This window comes from Dermacentor albipictus, chromosome 7, assembly GCF_038994185.2.
Source record: "Dermacentor albipictus isolate Rhodes 1998 colony chromosome 7, USDA_Dalb.pri_finalv2, whole genome shotgun sequence".
Lineage (NCBI taxonomy): Eukaryota > Metazoa > Arthropoda > Arachnida > Ixodida > Ixodidae > Dermacentor > Dermacentor albipictus.
In genome coordinates this window covers 5,599,556-5,620,417 of record NC_091827.1, presented here as the reverse complement: position 1 = coordinate 5,620,417, position 20,862 = coordinate 5,599,556, and the positions used below count along the sequence as shown (strand labels likewise).

The following is a 20,862-nucleotide window of genomic DNA, read 5'->3' as shown; positions in this document are numbered from 1 at the left end:
ATTAATAAAGGAATTGGTGACGAATAAATTTCTCGAAAAAATGAAAAAACGGTAAGCCTATAGCCCATGAAAATATCTTCTTTGCCAGGTAAAATAAGTTGACTCGAAAGCGCTGGTTCTCCGTTTACATCACTCCGTGTGCACGCGGGGATGCTTATTTAGGGGATTAATAAAGGAATTGGTGCCAAATAAATTTCTCGAAAAAATGAAAAAACGGTAAGCCTCAGGTAAAATAAGTTGACTCGAAAGCGCTGGTTCTTTGTTTACATGACTCCGTGTGCACGCGGGGATGCTTATTTAGGGGATTAATAAAAGAATTGGTGCCGAATAAATTTCTCGAAAAAATGAAAAAACGGTAAGCCTATAGCCCATGAAAATATCTTCTTTGCCAGGTAAAATAAGTTGACTAGAAAGCGCTGGTTCTTCGTTTACATCAATCCCTGTGCAAGCGGGGATGCCTATTTAGGGGATTAATAAAGGAATTGGTGACGAATAAATTTCTCGAAAAAATGAAAAAACGGTAAGCCTATAGCCCATGAAAATAACTTCTTGGCCAGGTAACATAAGTTGACTCGAAAGCGCTGGTTCTTCGTTTGCATCACTCCCTGTGCACGCGGGGATCCTTATTTAGGGGATTAATAAAGGAATTGGTGACGAATAAATTTCTCGAGAAAATTTAAAAAACGGTAAGCCTATAGCCCGTGAAAATATCTTCTTTGCCAGGTAAAATAAGTTGACTCGAAAGCGCTGCTTCTTCGTTTACATCACTCCGTGTGCACGCGGGGATGCTTATTTAGGGGATTAATAAAGGAATTGGGGACGAATAAATTTCTCGAAAAAATTAAATACGGTAAGCCTATAGCCCATGAAAATATCTTCTTTGACAGGTAAAATAAGTTGACTCGAAAGCGCTGCTTCTTCGTTTGCATCACTCCGTGTGCAAGCGGGGATGCTTATTTAGGGGATTAATAAAGGAATTGGTGACGAATAAATTTCTTGAGAAAATTTAAAAAACGGTAAGCCTATAGCCCATGAAAATATCTTCTTTGCCAGGTAAAATAAGTTGACTGGAAAGCGCTGCTTCTTCGTTTACATCACTCCGTGTGCACGCGTGGATGCTTATTTAGGGGATTAATAAAGGAATTGGTGACGAATAAATTTCTCGAGAAAATTTAAAAAACGGTAAGCCTATAGCCCATGAAAATATCTTCTTTGCCAGGTAAAATAAGTTGACTCGAAAGCGCTGCTTCTTCGTTTGCATCACTCCCTGTGCACGCGGGGATCCTTATTTAGGGGATTAATAAAGGAATTGGTGACGAATAAATTTCTCGAGAAAATAAAAAAACGGTAAGCCTATAGCCCATGAAAATATCTTCTTTGCCAGGTAAAATAAGTTGACTAGAAAGCGCTGGTTCTTCGTTTACATCAATCCCTGTGCAAGCGGGGATGCTTATTTAGGGGATTAATAAAGGAATTGGTGACGAATAAATTTCTCGAGAAAATTTAAGAAATGGTAAGCCTATAGCCCATGAAAATATCTTCTTTGCCAGGTAAAATAAGTTGACTAGAAAGCGCTGGTTCTTCGTTTACATCACTCCCTGTGCACGCGGGGATGCTTATTTAGGGGATTATTAAAGGAATTGTTGCCAAATAAATTTCTCGAAAAAATTAAAAAACGGTAAGCCTATAGCCCATGAAAATATCTTCTTTGCCAGGTAAAAAAAGTTGACTCGAAAGCGCTGGTTCTTCGTTTACATCAATCCCTGTGCACGCGGGGATGCTTATTTAGGGGATTAATAAAGGAATTGGTGCCGAATAAATTTCTCGAAAAAATTAAAAAACGGTAAGCCTATAGCCCATGAAAATATCTTCTTTGCCAGGTAAAAAAAGTTGACTCGAAAGCGCTGGTTCTTCGTTTACATCACTCCCTGTGCACGCGGGGATGCTTATTTAGGGGATTAATAAAGGAATTGGTGCCAAATAAATTTCTCGAAAAAATTAAAAAACGGTAAGCGTATAGCCCATGAAAATAACTTCTTGGCCAGGTAAAAAAAGTTGACTTGAAAGCGCTGCTTCTTCGTTTACATCCGTCCCTGTGCACGCGGGGATGCTTATTTAGGGGATTAATAAAGGAATTGGTGACGAATAAATTTCTCGAAAAAATTAAAAACGGTAAGCGTATAGCCCATGAAAATAACTTCTTGGCCAGGTAAAATAAATTGACTCGAAAGCGTTGGTTCTTCAGTTTTCAGTTTATTTCTTTAATAAGTAGATATGCATACTTACACAAGTATACAGAAGGAGTTCCCAGAGCATATGGCTGAAAGGGGACCTCCAGTCAGAAAATATATATATTAGAGCAACTACACAGCATAAAACAGCAATACAGCAGTCACTAAATGGAAGATTATACAAAGTAAATGTAACACAAACTGCAAAATCATGTGAAGTCAATAGCTAGTCGTAGAATTAAAGCAGTAGTTTAAGGCATCCACAACAGAACAAACAAAAAGTATTTTAATGGCTACAAATACAAAAAAACTAAAGAAAAAGGAGAAACGGAAGGGAAATGAGCAGGAGTGAATAGCTTAGACATGGGCATTATTTTGGCTATCTAGTAGAAAAGTGAATATTGTTTCCTTGAAGAAACCTAAAGACGAAGAGCGCTTGACATCTAGTGGGAGGCTGTTCCAAGTAGGTAATGCTGTGAAATATCCAGATTGTTTTCCATAATTAGTATTAGGGGCAATAAGGAATTGTTAGCTGTCAGCTGCAAGTCTTGTGCGGTTCAATTTAACCAATGTAGTCTCAGAAAATATGTTTACTGGAAGAGGATTACGTGCTACCTTAAATAACGTTACGGCTAATATATATTTAACAAGATTTTTACTTAATGTATTGTGCGGTTGGGAAGCATACCAGAAACATTGCAGTTGAATGAGCTGAACGACAATATTCGGATGGCTTGATTCTGCAAATGCTGTAGTGGTGCTATACGAGTTGGATATGTGTTACCCCATGCTGTAATGCAATAATTGAAATGGCTATGAATACAAGAATACAAGGTTAGCAAGGTTGGTTTGTTGAATTTTCTGTAGATATAAGTAAAATTCTAATACCGGGAGAAATTTTGCGCTTCAACTAGGCGATATGCTTCGTAAAGTTTAAGTTTGAGTCAAGAAGTATTCCAAGAAGTGAGCATTCATTAACTGCACTGATGTCAAGAGAGTTTAGGTAGCACTGGGAATGAATTCTAGGGTCCTATGATTCGAATGAAAAAGCATAAAAGACGTTTAGGTAGGCTTTATTCTTAGCGAGTTAAGTTGGTACCACGTTCAAATATTTTCAGTGTTTAGATCAGCGTTTAGCTTAGTAGTCAGAGAAGTTAGTAAACGATCGGTTGCAAGTAATGTAGTGTGGCCAGCGTGAAGGAAGGCCGTATAGGGGCTTGTTGGTACGGCATATCTTATTTCGTTGTAGCGCAAGCTCCCGCAGTACACGTACTCCGGGATCCTTGCGGTAGAGTCACTCTCATCGTCAACGCCGTGTTAGCACTGTGCGTGTCAGATGTGCCGTCCTGTTGTCCTTATTCAGCTCGCGCTACAAGAAAAGATATACCGTACCAACAAGCCCCTATAACTATCCTCGGTGACCTCGGAGACGCGACGGAAAGCGCGGAGGGGGGGCGACATCGGCGACACAGACGCTCTTTTTCCAGCCAGTTTCGGTTTCAAGGAGCCTGCCAAGGGAAACTAATTGTTCACGTATAGTTCCCATATGAACTCCGCTATACAAATTTTCATCGTTGGTATAGGTAGTGTCGAGTACGGCCCCCAATGTACTAATTTGCTGTAGCTACCTATAGTTAATTAGAAAGTTAATTACCGGAACTTCGGTAATTATGTACGCAATAGGGGGAATTGTTCTATATCTAGGGGCTGCCAGTCCGTACACTGGAAGGCTAAACATAACGTTACCGCGATTTTGTCGTGTCTGACGGAGGGACAGCGCAACGGTGGAGCGAAAACAATACGGCTTTATTTAGACATCAACTTAACAACGGCGGGCGAACTGCCCGGTTCTGTGTTACAGGAATGAAAGCGCGCGCCAGCTTGAATGCCGGCGCTTTTAAGCACAACCACAGAGTGATAACGCTTGTGTCGCTACCACGGCGCATGCCTAGCTGTAACGCCTCTTCGCCTAGGCGCGCGACATCTCCCCCACACTTGTTTACTGTCCTGTAGTAGGATTAAGTGTCGTTGCGTTCGGGAGGTCCGCGCTGACGTAGTGGGTAGCGGCGACCCTGTTCGGCGGCTTCCCTGGGTGTTGACGGCTGTTCCACAGGCATGGTGGGGCAGCTAGCGCTAGTGCCAGCTGTGACATGGTCTTCATCGTGGAAGTCGGTGGCTGTGACCACCGTGGCGTCAGAGTCCGGAGCACGTACGATGTGGTTACGATGACGCACCCACTCACGCACACCCCGGGGGGTCACCACACTAACACAATACGACACTGGACCGGTGCGTGCGAGAACGGTAGCACCTTGGTCCTCGGCGAAAATTGCGGACACGCACGAAGTTTCCTTCGCTGAACGTAGTCGCACGATGCCTGCGGTGACGGTTGTCCTGAAACTGTTTGTGGGCGACCCGCTCCTCAACGGAGGGCCTGACGAGGTCTAGCCTAGTCCTGAGGCGCCGCCCCAACAGCAAAAGAGAGGATGCCTCTGCAGTAGTCGCTTGCGGAGTGTTGCGGTACGACAGGAGGAAGTCTGCCAGCTGCGACAGTGATGTGGGTCGGCTGGACTTCTGAAGTGCACCCTTCAGCGTCTGGACGAAACGTTCTACATGACCGTTGCTGCTGGGATGATGCGGAGGTCTTCTCATGTGTCTGGTTCCTACTCGCTGCAGGTACTCCTGGAAATCTGTAGAAGTGAACCGAGTGCCGTTGTCGGACATTAAAGTCTCGGGAAATCCGAATCTGCAAAACAGTTCATGTAGGCACGAAATGGTTGCTTCATTGGTGGTTGTCCGCATTGGAAACACTTCTGGCCATTTTGAATGTACGTCAACCACCACGAGGTACGTCACTCTGTTTATCGGGCCAGCAAAATCGACATGCAACCGTTTCCAAGGGCGCGTAGGCCATGCCCAAGGATGCAAGGACGCTTTAGGCGGCAGATTGCGATTAGATGCGCAAGCGGTGCAAGACGCGGTGAAACGCGCTATGTCACTATCGATAGTAGGCCACCAAACGCAGCTCCTTGCTAGTTCTTTGGTGCGAACGACATTCGGATGACCTTGGTACAACTCGTCCAAATTGAACGTGCGGAATTTTTCGGGAGCAAGTACGCGCATTCTCAGCATAATGCATCCTCGATGTATGGACAGTTCTAGTCTCCTATGAAAGAATGGTTTTATTTCATCTGGGACACTACACTACGCGGCCGGCCTGACAAGATATGATGGGTCACAGTACGCAATGTAGCATCAAGTGAAGTTTCACGAGCAATATCATTGCTTTTGATCGGCATAATGTCGAAGCATAAGTCATAAAAAAAGTCTTCCTGCTCTTCGACCGTCGGCTGTGTGATTGGCAGCCTAGACAAGCAATCTGCGTCAGCGGTCTGTGCAGAAGGCCGGAACCTTACGGAAAAATAGGCCGACAAATGAACTGCCCATTGTTGTAGTCTTGCGGCAGCAATTTCTGGTATGCCAGTCTTAGGATCAAAAATTATAGCCGAAAGCTTGTGGTTTGTGACCAAAACAAAATGCCTTGCATACACGTAGTAATGCAACTTTGTAACGCCGAACATAAAAGCTAAGGCTTCTTTTTCTAATTGGCTATAGCCTTTCTCAGCAAGACTCAAGGTGCGTGAGGCATACGCTATTGGCCTCATCTGACCGTCGGAAAAAATGTGCGGCAAAACTGCACCTACCCTGTAGGTGGACGCATCACAAGATAACTGTAGGGTCAGGCCTGGATCATAATGGGTCAAGATCGGAGCTGACGAAAGCAGCTGCTTGACGAGCTGAAAGGCGCGATCGCAATCCGTGTTCCAATTTCAGGTGACGTCTTTCTGCAAGAGCCTGTTTAAGGGGAAAAGAACGGTAGATAAGCTTGGAACGAACTTTCCATAGTTGTTTATGAGGCCCAGCAGCGATTGAAGTTGGTGCTTATCTGTTGGCGCCGGTGCCTTGGTTATTGTAGCCAGTTTTTCGTCCGTTGGGTGGATGCCATGTTTGTTGATTAAATGGCCCAGACAAGTCAGCTCGACAGGAAAGAATTCGCAGTTCGATGGCTTGACGTGAATTCCACGTTCTGGCAGTCTTTTGAAAACTGCGCCAAGGTTCTGCAAGTGTTCTTCCTTTGAGCGACCCGTAATTAGGATATCGTCAATGTAGCAAAACACGAAGTTGAGGCCCTTCAAGATATTATCCATTATTTTTTTGAATATTGCAGGTGCCGAACCAATCCCAAAAAGTAGACGATGCACAACGTAAAGACCCTTGTTGGTGTTAAACGTAAGGTACCGTTTTGACTCCCGATCCATTTCTACTTGCTGGTACGCCCTGATTAGATCAATTTTAGAGAATTGCTGTCCGCCAGCGAGGGATGCAAACAGCTCGTCGGGCTTGGGTAATGTTCTACGTCTAGTATGGGGTTCAGTGTCAGCTTGTAATCGCCGCATACTCTTATTTACCCGTCCCGCTTCAATACTGACACCACTGGAGTGGCGTACTCGCTACCGGTGTCAATATGCCCATCTGTTCTTGTCTAGACAACTCTTGCTCAACAGCACTTTCTAGAGAAAACGGAACGCTTCGAGCTTTGAAAAATTTTGGAGCCTTCCCATCTTTGCAAGCAAGAGTCGCCTTCTCACCTCGGATGGTGCCTAGTTCGTTCCTCAAGAGGTCCCTGCGGCGGTCAAGCAAGGATTGTAGCTCGGGAAGTCGTTGAGTGCTTAGTAATGTCTCGCCCTGTGGCTGTCGCAGGCCGCGAACTTGGTTCCAACCGACGCGCACTTGCTGAGGCCAGTTGCGCCCGATTAGTGCTAGCCTGCTCTGGGGAAGCACGTACAACGGCTAGCGCTGGCACTGATCGTTGTGCTCAACTCGAAGAAAACAAACACCGCATGGCTTCACAGGTTCGCTCGTATAAGTCCTGAGCGTCAACTTCGTCTGCTTCTGAGGTACTGCCGGAAAAAGTGAGCTGAACTGGTTCAGGGACATTACCGAAACAGCGGTTCCCGAATCAGGCTCCATTTGCAAGGGGACACCCTCGACGATTAAGCTGAGCATGACGGGGTCTCCTGTCTACCTCTTTCCTTGCAAACTTTGCAGGGGTGGTTCTGACGGCTGTAACACCCGAACGTTTTGTACTGTTCGCTTCAGCTGAAATTTTCCTTGCCGCCTTAGCCAGGCTTTCTTAATGTGCCCTTTCTTGTTGCAGAAAAAACAAGTCGCATTGACGTGCGGACACGCATTGGCAGTGCGAGTTGAGTTACAGCGGAAGCATTTTGTTGTTCCCCTGGTAGGCACCTGATGCACCCCGAATTCGCTTTCAGGCTTCGAATGAGCAGCTGCAGCGTTAGCGAGCGCAGTTTCCACAGCAGTTGCACGGTCAACGGCTCGTTGAAACGTTAGATTCTTGTCTTCCGAAAACAAGTGTCTTTGAATGTCGACTCTGAGCAAACCGTGCACAAATCTGTCTCGAAGCGACCCATCAAGAAATGCACCAAACTCGCATGTTTGCGCCAATGCCCGTAACTCCGCCACGCAGTGTGGCATCGTTTCGTGTTCCTTCTGCCTTCGGCGATTAAACTTCGCTCGCTCACCTGTGACTGACCGTTCAGAGGCCAAGTGTTTACGAAGCAGCTCGCACAAGCTCTCCAGGGACTTCGAGGACGGCTTATCTGGAGGGTTGCAATGTGGGCTTGTTGGTAATGCATCTTCAAGGGGAGTACATCTTCAAGCGGCGAGCGACTTCAGGAGCGAATACGTCGGTGGACCCAATATGCTGATGAACGCCTCTACCACCCTCCGGTCCTCCGGGACATTATTGGCTCGAAGGTACGCTTGCACGCGTTCTTCGTAGCTAGTCTAATCGCTCGTAGAATTGTCGAAATGTTCTACTTGCCCCAGCTGCAGACTCACGGTCGCCTTCACCATACTGTCCCAACCGGCTGCTCCTCAACTGTCCGTGATAGTCCGTCTGCAGGTGAATTACGTTGCTGTCAGGCAGGAGCTTGTTCCTTGCCGGCAGCATCCCATCCTCGTCGCCAGACTATGTCGTGTCTGACGGAAGGACAGCGCAACGGTGGAGCGAAAACAATACGGCCATACGGCTTTGCTCAGCCATCGACTTAACAGCGGCGGGCCAACTGCCCGGTTCTATGTTACAGCAATGAAAGCGCGCGCCGGCTTGAATGCCGACGCTTTTAAGCGCAACCACAGGGTGATAACGCTTGCGCAGCTACCACGGCGCATGCCTAGCTGTGACGCCTTGTCGCCTAAGCGCGCGAAATATCAGATTTATATTTTTCTCATTTTAAAAATTTGGTGCAGCTAAAGAAAGAACGCCCAGTGACTTATGCCTATAACGACTACCGCTTTATCGATTTCGCCTGTGCTTTTTTTTTTCTACCACTACGCACGCAAAATTGCCGCGTGCGGAAATTTTGTGCGGGTTCTTGCTGGGTGAATAACTTGGAATTATGTTGTGATGTGTTGAGTCACTTCCGGACTTTGGCCGCAGCAGGCACATACCTCATATTGTTGCGAACGTTTGCTCCGGTGTAGTTTTTTTTCTCAGGCAGCCAGCTCAGGCGTCAAATTCCAAGGCCCTGCTCTTTATGTTATTGTATAGGGTTTCTGTAGATTTATTTGTTGCCGAATTTATACCCTTTGCACCCACTTTCGCGTCCAAGAAGAAGAAGAAGAACAAAACTTTATTCGTTGAAAGAACTTCGTTGCCCCAAAAACGGGGTAACGCCGTGTGGTCGGGCCCCTATTCCAAGGCACCGCTGGTCCTCGCCATCCTTTCTGCCCTGCGGACGAGCCTGAGCTGATCCCCAAGGGCGGAGCTGGATAGCAATGCCTCCCACCTCGCTCTCGTGTTATTATCTTCTTGTTCTTCTGTGTGAGCTGTGCACTCCCATGTGATGTGGTAGAGCGTTGGTGTGCTCCCACACCACGGGCATATGTCCTTGTATGCTGTTGGGTAGTATATGTGCAATTTATGTAGGTTTATGTATGTGTCTGTTTGGAGTCTGCGTAACGTCGCTGAGTCCATGGCTGAAAGATTCCTATGCGGGGCTGGGTAGAGCCTTCTAATTTCCCTGTAGTGCTGCAAGATCGCTTGGGAACTTGGATCGATGGGTGTCGGGTCCTCCACCATGTTGCCATGGGCAGCTCGGCAATTAGTAAAACCTCGAGCCACCTCATCTGCATGGAGGTTCCCAGTAACACCCTCGTGTCCCGGGGCCCATGTTATCGTTTGGGTATACCTGACGTCAAGGTCTCTGTTGATTTCGGTAAGTATCCGGCATGCCCTCGCGCTGATCTGTCCCCTCTGATAGTTTCTACATGCGGCCTGAGAATCTGTGACTATTGTTAGTGGAGCATTGCGCTCTATGCCTTCTCGTATAGCTAAGGCGATGGCTATCTCTTCGGCTTCTAAAATGGTTGCTCGGGAAACCGAAGCACAGGCCGTGATTTTCCCTTTACGGTTTACGACAACTGCCACCATGTTCTTTGCGTTGGCCCGATATGGTGAAGCATCCGTGAATCGTGCAGTGTCCGAGTATTTTGTCGTTTTGTCTATGTATTCTGCTCGAGCTTTTCTCCTTCCTGCGTGTAATGTCGGATCCATGTTTTGTGGTATTGGTGATACCCCATACAAATCTCTAATATGGCAGGGTAGACCTTTGGCGTTTTGGTGTATTTGTATGCATCCTCCAAGGCCGACTCTTAGGAGAAGAGCTTTGCCGACTGTCGTTTGCGCCAATCGACTCCTCTGCGCTATGAGTTGGGCCTCAACCAGCTCATGAAATGTATTGTGGAGGCCGAGGGCTAGAAGCTTCTCATTTGAAGTGTTGCGTGGCAACCTCAGGGCTGTCTTATATGCCATCCGTATTATTGTATCAGCCTTTTCTTCTTCCTCCCTGTTCATGGTATGGTAAGGAAGGGAGTACATTAGTCTGCTGATGACCAGGCTTTTCACCAGTCTGAGGGTGTCCTGTTCCCCCATTCCTGTCCGATTATGAGCCACACGGGCTATCATCCGGTTAATTTGTTGCGTTGTTTTTCTGATCGTGTTTAAAGTGTGTAAACATCTGGCATTAGATTGCAGCCACATCCCCAACACTCTTACTATTGACCTCTCAGGAATAATTTTCCCATCCAGCCTGATCTCGAGTTTGAGTCTCGGGTCAGTTCTTTGTTTTTTTGTTTTTGTGAGGCGAATGAGTTCCGACTTCTCCGCAGAGCACTGGAGTCCTCTTTGTTGCGTATAGTTTTCTATTATATTGGCTGCCGATTGGAGCTTTTCCTCCTTCTCTCCCAAGTTGCCCTTGGTTATCCATATCGTTATATCATCCGCGTATAGGGAATGGTGGACGTCGGGGATTTCTTGGAGTTTTTTAGCTAGTCCAATCATGGCTATGTTGAAGAGTGTAGGCGAAATCACCGCACCCTGTGGCGTTCCTTTGTTGGGAGGATGGATGACTTCAGATTCATCATTTCCTACTTTTATAACTGCTGTTCTCTGGTTGAGGAAGCTTCGGATGTACTGGTACGTCCTTTGACCGCAGCTGGTCTCTGCAAGTCCATCCAGTATCCCTTTGTGACTTACGTTGTCGAAGGCCCCTTTTATGTCGACAGCCATGACAATGTGTTCTCCGGCCTTGGGGACGTTCGTTAAGACTTCCTCCTTTAAAAGCAGGAGTATGTCCTGTGTTGACAGATGTGGTCTGAAGCCAAACATGGTATCAGGCATTAAGTGTTTTCTTCAAGGTGACGTTGGAGTCTAGTGTTTACTAATCTTTCGAACACCTTTCCTAGGCATGATGTAAGAGAGATGGGCCTAAGGTTGTCTAAAGTAAATTTCTTCCCTGGTTTTGGAATCATGATTATCACAGCATGTTTCCATTGCTGTGGTATCGTTCCTTTGACCCAATGATCATTTATAAAGTTCGTAAGGGCTGTTATGGCTTCATCATTCATGTTTCTAATCATGGCATTTGATATTTGGTCTGCCCCTGCCACTGTGTTCCGTTTTGTACTGGCGATTGCTGCTTTAACTTCTGCTACCGTGAAGAGTTCATCCATTTCTGGGTTTGGGTGTCCGATGTAATCAGCTTGGTATGGGGGTATCGGGGCTTTGTTACCGAAGCATTTTCTATGGACTGCCTGTAGGAGTTCTTCTTTTGTGCCTGGGTACGAGTGTAGCAATCGCTCCAAGTTCTTTTGTCCTTCGCGTCTGGTTTTGAGCGGGTCGATCATTCCTCTGAGGATGTTCCACGTTTTTGCCGTCCCTAGGGTTCCATAAAGTGATCCACAGAAGCGTTCCCAGTTGGCTGTTGTAAGTTGATTAGCATATTCCTCGGCCTTCTGGGTTATTTCTTTGATTTTCATTTTGAGTTTGCGGTTGCATTTCTGTCGCTTCCATCTTTTGGTCAGGCTTCGTCTTGCATCCCACAGATGCAATAGGTGAGGGTCCACTTCAGGTGTTTTGTCTGTCCTGGTGATGGTTTTGGTATGTTTCTGCTTTATATTTCGTATGCATTCGCACCAATTATCTAAATCATTTATGTCCGTGGTATGTTCTTTAAGTGATTCTCTGTACGCCCGCCAGTCTGTTATTTTAGCTGTACCTATTTGTTTGCGTATTTGAGCTGTGCGGATTGTGGTGCTTATAATGCAATGGTCACTGCCTAGATTTTCGAGGGTGTTGCACCACTCCGCATTTGGACAATTTTTGGTTATTGTTAAGTCCGGACTTGTGTCTGCGGAGATACTATTCCCTGTTCTTGTTGGCATTGCAGGGTCTGTTAGAAGTGTCATGCCGAGCGCTTCTATTTGTCCCATGATATTTTTGCCTTTATTGTTCTGGGTTGGATACCCCCAGCTTGAGTGCCTGGCATTAAAATCCCCAACTATCACTAGAGGTCTCCCCTTCGCCATTTTTGCGGCCTCTTGAAATAGTTTGTCGAACGTTGCTCTTTTCTGACTCGGCGGGCTGTAGACATTAATTATGAAGGCACTCTTTCCTCTGGTGCCTTTATATGTGATTTCTGTTATTATATGCGGAATGTCCGTTCCTTCTATGGATTTGTGACATATTGCCGTTACTTTCTTGTCCACCAATGTTGCGACCTTCCAGTTTTCACCTTCGGTATTGAAGGTTTCGTATCCCTGTAATTTTGGGTTTGTTCCGGCTTCTTGCAATGCAATGATAGCTGGTGATCTGTTTTGTGTCATCACCAGCTGCGACAGTTGTCCCATTTTACGCCGGAACCCGCGGCAGTTCCACTGCCATATTTCGCACTCTTCGGAAGCGTGCTTTTGATGTTTAGGCATTGTGTGTCGCCTGGGTCATGGCCGACAAGCCTGGCCTGTTGTATACTTTCTCTGCCTTTTCTCTTATGCTGCTGCCTGTGGCATGTTTTCTCAGTGCTTTCGTAAATTCTATTTGTTGTGCCTGGATTTTCTTGTCCAGAGCTTCTAATTTTCGATCTACCTGAATCATCACCTGCTCAACGATTGTGGGTATAACTTCTTTTATGGTTTCTTTCAACATCGACAAGGTAATTACGGTGTCGCCTTCTAAATTCGGTAGTTTTTGTCCTTTCTGTCCTGTCTGAACTGGTTTAGGTTCTCGTTGTGGTTGCTGCATTTGTTGCTTTTTCAATTTATTTTCTCTTTCTAGGTCTCCTATTCGCACTCGCATGAGCTCTAGTTCGCGTTCTAGGCGTGTGAGTTGTGTTGTTTGGTGTGGGGGTTGGGAGGCGATTGCTGCCCAGCTCACCTTGTTTTTGCCTTCTTTGTTCACAGTCTTCTTGCTCTTCTGCTGTTGTTTTGTTGTTTGGCCCCTCTCTTGGCCACTGTCCCTGGAGTTGGAGCGGTCTCGGGAGCTGGACCTGGATCGGGAACTGGATCGGGACCTGGAACGGGCCCCATCTGGTGATGCAGAGTCCTCACGGTCCGTGCTGAACCAGCGTCTCTTGAGGATGCCGTTGGCTTGTGGTCGGCGTAGACGTTGCGACAGTGGTGGCCTGCCCCTTTTGGGGACCCGTTTGAGTTTCTTGGTGCACTCCAATGCCGCCGTGGGATGAGCCCCCCCGCACAGGGCACACTCTGGATCACAGGTGTGGTCCTCAGGAGGGTCCCTTAGCCAACAATTGCTGCACGCCTTTGCCGTGGGCGTTGGACAAACGTCCGTTCTATGTCCCTTACTTTTACACAGTTTGCAGTATTGTCTTGTGGGCTGATAAGGCACACATGGCATTTCGCCACCGTAATAGTAGACGAAGCGTGGCACTATCGGTCCATCGAACGTTATCACTGCGGTTTCAGACTTGCCGAGCATCCGGGCTTGGACGATTGTCACTCCTTGAGTGCGCACTCGGAGATGACTTAAAAGTTCCTCTTCTGGGGTTTCGCGTTCCAGTCCGTGTACCACTCCTTTAAGGCACCCTTCAGGGGTGGTTATGTAGGTGTTCATCGGATGTTTAGTGCCATTGAGCTCCAGCGTTTTGATCTTCACGATCTTCTCCGCCACTTGTTCGTATGGGGTACTTACAATGATTATGTTTGACCCGTTGCGGAGGCGAAGCAAAAATTTATCGCTCCTGCAGGTCGCCGGGTCGCCGCTTGCACGCTCTATCGCTCGCGCAACTTCGTAGATTTTAAGTTCTTTTACAACTAGCCCTGGCTTGGGACGCATGATAATTTTCATGTCATTTCTGGGCAGCGGCGCCGCGCGCGTTCTCCGTCGGGCTCTTATAGACGCTACGCCGCGTTTAGCTCGCTCTCCTGCAGGCGCCCTGGCAATGCAGCTGCTGTTGCCCTCACCGTCGCCTCGAGCTCCGCTGTCATCAGTGGCTGCTCGCAATTGTTTTCTTAAACCTTTTCGTTCTCGCAAAGATAGTGCAAGTTGCCACTGACCGTTCTTGGCTTCGTCGTCTTCCCTTGCTGTGTCTTTCTCCTCGTTGTCGTCGGCGTCGCTGTTTGATTCCCCCTGTGTCACCTCGTCAGGCGAGAGGAAGTCCTCTTCAGCGTCGGCCGCAGATCCCGCGGTTTCGATGGCTTGGTCATCCGTGTCCATGGTGTCCTGGGCTGTTTCCGGGTCGTTGTCCGTTGGAAGTTGGGCCGTGGCGGCGCTACGCTTGGGCCGGGAGCTGACTGCCGGGGGTCCGCGCTCCGCTACGCCGTTAGGCTTAGCGTGGCGGGCCGGCATGCTCGGGTGGTGGTCTTATCTTCTTGGAAGAAACCGGGTCCACTTGTCAAAAAAGGGGGTATCAACGCGTTCCTGGTGTCTTCCTACACAAATCCTGCGAATTCCGTGGTGGTCACATGATTTTGACCGCTACTAGGCAAGATTATTGACAGAGCCGATGCGAACACGTCTGCACTCCTCGGCGCCACCTGGCGTTCCTTTTATCGTCCATGTTCCTCTAATTTTCTCGATATTTTGTTAGATTTTTGTTTTGTTTCTCGGGCTTCCTCAGTTTCTATCACATACATATATGCCTGCATAAGGTACTGATTCGTTCAAACAGGCTAGGTGACCATTTGCCGTTGCCCCGTACTGAAGGAGATGCCAGTAGAATTCACCGATTGTTGTCATCATCCCCGGGCAACTAAATAATGTCGACGTGCACGGGCTGTTAAGACACGCGCGATTTGTCGCGCTACTTGGTATGCAACTTGACCGAGATCACGTCCGGATAAACGAAGGCATTGTATACATGCACCACTACTCCTGAAAAGCAATCCTTGCAACAATTCTGCCTGTCTATTAGGCTGCGCATACTTCATGGACGTATGTTTTCTGAAACCCAATAACCGAGGATCGCCAGGCCCGTACACCGGAGCGGGCCTCTCGCGCGCTCTGCGCAGCAGTCAACCGCACTTTACGCACGGTCCTGGACTTCGAACGAAGCAGTAAGCGCATCCACCGCATAGAGGTTGGACTTCTGGCTATATATTGCATATCAGAGAGTTACAGGAGATTTCAACTTTTGCACTTACAGATTAATCTTCAAAAAAAAAAAAGATACTTTGGTGGCTGCTTTTTCCATTCTAGCACATGACACACGGAAAGGTAATGGGCTGCCACACAAGACATCATCTATGCAGTGGCGGAACTGCTAGGTATTTCTCAAGCTATTGCACAAGTGCACACAGCAGCTGGGTCATTTGTGCAATAGGCAGCCCTGGAGACACTACAGCGCATTACTGTCTTCAATGTGACTCTTCCTCACTATATAGTGAAATTGCTAAAGCATTAACATTCGGCGGTCTTTTGTGACCCATCGATTTGGAATGAATTCCAAGGTATATTGGTATAGTGAGCAATAAAGTAGAAAATAAATTGGCGGCTAAGTTACATACTTTAGAGTCACAGACACACGTTGTCTTCTCGCCATTGGAGAGCCTCCTTTGCAGCCTGGGCTATAAGTTATGTCCAACGACATGGGTTGATGATCCTGCGAAGCCGTCTGTAATGTATAACAGTAATCCTTGTAAGAGTTGGGGTCGGGCATATCTAAAAGGGTAGGGCTATAGCCCATGCCGTCGTCCGACTCATCCACGCTAAGGACGTTGTTGAAGGAAGGAACGTGTTGTCATCAAGAACGAGGAGTACTGGGTTTATTTACAATATCTACTCGAGGAGTGGAGAACGTTACATCTCATCAGTCTAGCATGACTGAAGTGGAGCACACCGAGGAGCCAAAAACGGCTGCTTAAACCCCCTCTGTCTTCCCTAGAGCCCTAGGTCAGGGAAAACTGCCGTCCAACCTTCGTCCAGTCGGAGCGTCCGAAGTCGTTGAAGGACCCGCGTTGAGGGAGAGGGCGGATACAATCAATCCCGCACCTTTGTTCATTGAACACACAGAAAGGAGGGGAGCTTCGCGGACAGGAGGGGCCACGCTTGACTCAAGCTGGCGAGTCTTGGTTCTTGAGATGACCCAGCAGTTAGCTGGGGCTTCCGTCGAACGACCATGGCCGTGGCCGGAGTCCGTGAGGGAACGCCTAAGAACACCCTTTTCCATGAATTTTCTTGCTCCCATTGTTCTGTAAATGCGATAGTGAACCACCAAACAATACTCGGTCCGCCAAACGTGTCTCGCCCGGCTGCCGCCGTAGATGCCTGTCCGAGGGGGGCGCATTGTTGGTTCCACGAAGCGAGCCGTCGCAGCGGGGCAGGAGTGGCCAGAGGTTCACTACCGCCGCTGGCCGATCGTAACACCCTCCGCTTTGCCGTCTGTAAATTTCAAGATCGACGGCACACTAGACGCGCTCTTATGAAGTCTACAACCTGAGGTAACCTATATGCCTTTCTTCTTGCATCGTATAAAGAAAATGACATCATCCGAGTGCCTTCGCTGTAGCACAATGTAAGCTTCTTTTGGGCACTGTGTCACTGAGTGTCCATCACATGTACAGCGACGAGAGATTTTCGAACACTTCATGTAGGGACTCCGGGAGCGGCAAGCACCGGACTCTGTAGCGGGCAAGCACAGCAGTGCGCAGGTCGTCGCAGAGCTGCGGGCTGGTGGACGGGACGACGAAGAGGAGACGGATTTCGGCCAGGAATAAAGAGGACGGCGTACTTCACCGGCTGCGCCATGGCGCTGTTCCGCTCCAGCAGGGCGTCGAGCTGGGTGAGACAAGCTCCTCAGCTGATGGTCCCGGCTCACCATTGCAGGAAGACGCAACGGCGGTCGACAGCCCTGCCGTCGTCCCTACATTTATTCGAAGGAAGGCGAGAGCAGAGCGGCCGTAAGGGAGAGAACGTTATTTTTATGCACGTGACTCGAGTCACGCGATGATGACGCTACCCCTTACATGCAGGCGCCTTTTATCGGCGCGGAATATACTGTTAGGAATGGCGGTACGGGGTGACAACGTGCCAGCTATTTCAGCCCGCTGCACGTGTTCCAATCCAACCGGACGGGGTGCACTTCACAGAACTGTGAATAACCGGCAGCCACGGGACGCGGGGTCAGCTCAGGGGAGTTCTTGAGGGGAGGTAATTGGCGGAACCTCCCCATGATCTTTTCGAGACAACAGACAATGTGCTACCCGGCGTGCCACCCGGGACGGAGCAGAGTTCTACGAAGCCCCTCTGACGTCGGCTCTGGACCTTTACACCAGTGTGTGTGTGCGGCACATCTATGTTATCCCTCATCTTCCTCCAAGTCGACAGCCCTCATCCTCCTCCAAAAGGGCGGGTCATTTTCAATGACGTCGAACTGTGACGTCAAGCAGAGAGCTTATAAGCAGCGATTGTCGGCTATTAGTGTGTGCTCTTTGTTATGCTCGTGACGTACTCGTGCGCTGTGTGCTCGTAAGCTGTTTGCTGTATGCTTTGTCTTGCGGGCTCCATATGGGAGTCACGCTAGACTGTCGATGTATGTCTTGTCTAAGATGTAAATATAGTAAATAAATCCTGCTCTCCTAGTTCCTCCCATGCTCCTTCCTACAGCTGCGACTGCCAAATCTGACAATACTCTCTGACGTGCCTTGAAGAAGAGATATTAATCGCGAGGCTCCACGGTATCTTCTCGTATACAGTGAATAGGTAAATTTATTCTAAACAGTAGTCAATGGGCATTTTTAAGGTTTCATATGGTTACGTGACCTGTCAATGCGTGTGTTGCTCCCGTCGTCTTATAAAAGTTCTTAAAGTGAAGCTTTCTTTGCCCACTATCGCGCGTGGCTGGTTGGCTGTATAATAGCTGTTTACACGGTCTCTGTCTTGGCGGGTACATATGTGGATACACAAACAAATGTTATACGAAAGTACCCACGAAGTGGCTTATATAATCAACCAAGTATGCAAATAAATATGCACCCCTCTGTTCTACCTAATAAAAGAAAAACACATTCCAACGTAAAACCTGACCATATATTGTCGGTTCAAAGGCATCTCTAAACAAACCGATCTGCTAATGAAATGGTGAATTGTGTTTAATGGATTGTTTAATTTATTATATTTTCTGTGATTAAGCCACTCAGTATGTGCTACTGGGTGTTGTTACGATCGGCCTGCGGTGGCTGGCGATCTTCGGAGAAGCGACCTCCGAACCCTTTCCCAGCCCGCTGCGACGACTCGTTTTTTAACGACAATAATGCTCTTCTTCAACAGCCCGACGGCGCCGGCATGTCTAGCCCCGTTTGGCGACCAAGTATTGTTAGTCGATTCGTTGTCGCCTTCACGGTTTGCTCGGAGCGGGGGAACTCCTGGAAGGGGATGTTTTGCGATGCGATCTAACGGGCCCCAGAAGTCGCCACAGTCGATGGACAGATGCGGCGGCTACTGACTGCGGGGTCAGCACTGGGATCAAGAGGCGCCTGCTCGGGTCAAGACCCCTGTCTACAAGAACCCTCTCACCTCGGTGTGTTCAGTGAAACCAAAGTGCGGAAGTGAGCGTGTGAACCCTCTCCCTCAAAGGCGGGTCGACTACGATGACTCACCCATTGGACGAAGGTTGAACGGCAGTTTTCCCTCACCTAGGGATCTAGAGAGGACAGAGTGTTTTTATGCAGCCGTTGTCGGCTGTTCGGTGTGCTTTCCTTTTCAGTCATGCTAGCGTGGCGAACTGTAACGTTCTCCACCCTTCATGTAGATATTGTAAATAAATCCCATATTCCTCGTTCTCTTTGAGAACAAGTCCCTCCCTTCAACAACGTCCTTAGGGTGGATGAGTCGGACGACGGCATGGGCCAGCTACCATCTATTTCATGCCCGACCCCAACTCTTACAGTGTGCGCCCGTTTCCGCCCAATCCTCCGGAATGGCTATGTCCCACTGTGACAGAAGAGGTGAAGATGAAGCGCCAAAAGATGAAGCGCCAACAGTGACAGCACACTGAGAAGGAGCAAGACAGGACAAGGCGCTGCTTTCAACTGTTTATTGAGGTCAAAGGCGGCCTATTATATAGCCATTGGGAGAGGCGGAAGAAAAAAAAAGAGGAAGCACTGATTATGTGAATGCGCACGCGCGAAAACACAGAAGATGTCTAGCCCCACAACGTATTCTACTACGCAACTCTATTTGTTGCCTGGTACATGTCGTACTTTGTCATCACCATTCCTCGGTCGACAAGCATAAGACATCACGTTCGTATTTTTGACAACCCTGCGAATGCGTCTTACGCACTGCATCGACTTGATTTAGAGTTTGCATGTCGGCATATATAGCCTGTGAACGATGCAATGCACAAACATGAAAATTGCATCACAATAAAGGTGCAGCCTTTTTGGCGGACAAACATAAGCATGCCGTGAGATTACACGTTGCATTGGATGGAAGTAAACAAAATTGCACGCATCGCCGTGAGTTGTAAAGCATTTAAACAACCGCTTTACTTAAGCTTCGCTTCACAGATTCCAACATTCGCGTCGGATCTGCATATCTTCTTCTTTTTTCTCTGTGATACGTAGACCGTGATACGCGTTTTGCCAATTTCTTGTTGACTGTTGGCAGTGTTCTTTATGCCTATTGTTTTTCCAATTTTTGTTGTTTATAGGGGTGAGATGAAAAAACATTCGTGTACTAAAAAGCCGAGATGGTCAAATATAATACGAAGTCTTGCACTATACGGCTTGAAATATATTCTGATCGTTGATTTTAGCGCGTAAAATCACAGAACATTTTTTTTGTCGATTGCGATTGCCGCCACCCCCCCCCCCCTCCCGCCGGCACCTATCTCTGGCAATACTTGCCATAGTTCACATTTCATGAACAGGAGAGCAGCTGGTCGGCTCACTGATGAGCACCTGCACGACCTGCATGAAGTATGCCGCAGCTGCTGGTTGTTTCGTATTCGCCACTCAGTCAGGGTTGCAACAACGCGCGGATGGAGTGTGCGCAGTAAAGCGGTGAGAAACCATTTCATTTGTTCAGGAAGAGAAGAAGTGAGTAGTCGTTCTTACTCTATCACAAGGTAGCCCTGCTTTCTGTGAATAGAAAGTCCGAATCGCGTGGAAAATCACCGCGTTTATCAGAGCAAGAGGCAAGCGGTGACAAACGAGCGGACTGGCGTCAAAGGCTTGTGCGCTACCTCGTGCATTGTGAGTCACGGGAAACATCGATAGGGAAGACAATAGGAACGCTGTCTTGACTTTACGATATGCAACTTTTGCTGCTTGTGCAATGAAAAAGGGAATTCATTATTTCTTAATACGTTTCTTCGTGCTAGTTGGTGTGAAGTCGTTAGCACGTACAACTCTTGCAGGCGGAAACAGAGCAAGAAACATTCCACTTGTGAGAACTGCTCAGAAACATTTGTTTTTGTTTCTTGTATGTGAACTTTACTAGCGGTGTCACTATAGATTTTTCTACATTCTTTGTTTAAAAACGTATTCCGGCCACACGTATGAATTAAGAGAATATGAAAAGCCAGCGCCATGTAACGGGCACCAACAGCTGCTAAAATCTCATAATGAAAAAAAAGAAGAAAACAACGGAAAAGGGGCGGGGCCGAGGGCTTACGACAGGGTGCCGTCCTATTCCGTTCCTTGCTTTGTCTCCGTCTGCTTTATTGTTTACATACTCGCAAATATTTCCGCAGCACAGGGTAGCCAGTCGGTCTGAGAACTAGCTAACCTCCCTGTCTTTCCGTCTATTCCT

The 20,862-nt window shown here is 47.8% G+C and overlaps 1 long non-coding RNA gene across 2 annotated transcripts in view; it reads right to left on the bottom strand.

Moving 5' to 3' along the window:
- The window catches only part of LOC135920767 (uncharacterized), a 77,147-nt gene that overhangs the window by 17,843 nt on the left and 38,442 nt on the right, over positions 1-20,862 (bottom strand). Inside the window, exons 3-4 of one of the 2 annotated variants that reach the window (XR_011507311.1) lie at positions 15,615-15,721; positions 2,287-2,332 (exon numbers count right to left, since the gene is read on the bottom strand). This is a non-coding gene — a long non-coding RNA (uncharacterized lncRNA). The remainder of the gene's footprint in view (positions 1-2,286; positions 2,333-15,614; positions 15,722-20,862) is intronic. The other variant, XR_011507312.1, reaches the window with a different exon arrangement.